Here is a 1,653-nt window from a genome sequence, read left to right on the forward strand (position 1 = left end):
TTATTCCTATTAAATATATCTATATATTAAGAATTAGCTTATGGGCTCTTCACCGACCTTGCTAATTTATCCCACATCTATTAGAGGCATTAAATAGTTTTATTTATATAATAGCATAATTTATGCATGATTGTCTCTTCGGAGACATTTCATAAAATTGGAATGATACAGAGAAGATTAGCATGGCTTTTGCGCAAGATGACACGCATAAATCGAGAAATGGTTTCAATTTTTTCGCAAAATTTTCATTTACTTTCATTTTCTTTTGTTGTGAAAATATACTACATAGCGAAAGAAAACAAGAAATAGAAAATGACGGAAAAAGGAAACAACAATAGGATTTCATGTGGACAAATCCTAAATCAGTAAAAAAAAAACACTAAATCACAATACACCAAAAAATGGATTATGAAAATTTGAGAAAATAATACCTATATCTCCTCTCTCGCTCTCTTATTGTATCCATTATCTCGTGTTGTTCTCTCACAAACAAACAAAGAGAAAAAATACAAAAATCACCAAAGGACAAAACACTTCTTGAAAAATAAGAAAGAAAATTGCCCAGCCTAACTCGTAGCACCGTGATACTCAACTCTTTGTCTCAAGTCTGCCTGACAACGTTACAATGCGGGAATCTAGACAGCCGTAGCTCCAACATTTGGAGCACCGCTGTGCTCCGCTGTTTTATTTTTATTTTTTTAATCTCTGCCTTACAATATATTCTAAATAAGAAAAATTATTATATATTTGATTTTTATTTGTTTAGAGTATGCATCATCTAAAATTTTAGAGTTTGATTGACCTAATATTTTATCATGGTGTCCATAGATATGAGGAAAAAATATAATTCTATTTATCCTTAATTTCTATATACATAATGCTCAACCATGTCGACTCATTCATCCTTAATTCACCTTCATAATGCATAGATCTTTTCTTTTGATCATTTAATGCGTCTGATATTTCTTAATATTATATTATTTTAGGTTAAGATTTTTCATCGTGGAATGCTCATCGACTCGCTTGTTAAGTTTTTTCATCATCACGCATTAAATTTTGCCTCAATTTGCGCATGCAGGGGGAATTTTCATCGATTTTCTTGTGTCGGCACCCGGGCAATATGTGTTTCTTTTATGAGATTCTGGGATGTTCTGATCACACTCGCGAAATCAGTTTTGTGAATGGAGATCAATCGTGCAATCTCGTGTATTGTTGTGTATAGGGGTGTCAATTATTGACACGATCTGATAATCCGATTCGAACCTGACCCAAAATATGAATTGTTAATTTCGTTTTAAAGGTAAAAATGATTTTGATGTACAGTGGCGGAGTCAGAAATTTTATTTGGGGGCTAAATTAAAATAGTTATATTAGTCGTCTTATCTGAAATGTTAGAATACATTAAAATAGTTCCGTTTGTCGTCTCATTACCAGAGCCAAGAGGACCTGTAAGATCAAAATTAAGAATGCAAATAATATGACCATTAGCTCTTAGAAGACACAAATATCTACAATTGCGACTTTTAAATTTTATTATATGAAAATTATCAACAAATTTATTTTAAAAGATATTAAGGCACATCAAATTTATTTTTGCTGCTTTATGTTTTGAATATATTTAACGATTTAGGCTTCATTTGCAGCAGTTTTCTT

The 1,653-nt window shown here is 31.3% G+C and overlaps 1 non-coding gene across 1 annotated transcript; it reads left to right on the forward strand.

Moving 5' to 3' along the window:
• Positions 1-132: 132 nt before the first annotated feature.
• LOC114578408 lies at positions 133-234 on the forward strand. The gene has a single exon (XR_003699443.1). It is a non-coding gene; the product is annotated as a U6 spliceosomal RNA (small nuclear RNA).
• Positions 235-1,653: the final 1,419 nt, after the last annotated feature.

This window comes from Dendrobium catenatum, unplaced genomic scaffold (assembly GCF_001605985.2).
Source record: "Dendrobium catenatum unplaced genomic scaffold, ASM160598v2 original_scaffold_15036, whole genome shotgun sequence".
In the NCBI taxonomy this organism is placed as follows: Eukaryota; Viridiplantae; Streptophyta; class Magnoliopsida; order Asparagales; family Orchidaceae; genus Dendrobium; species Dendrobium catenatum.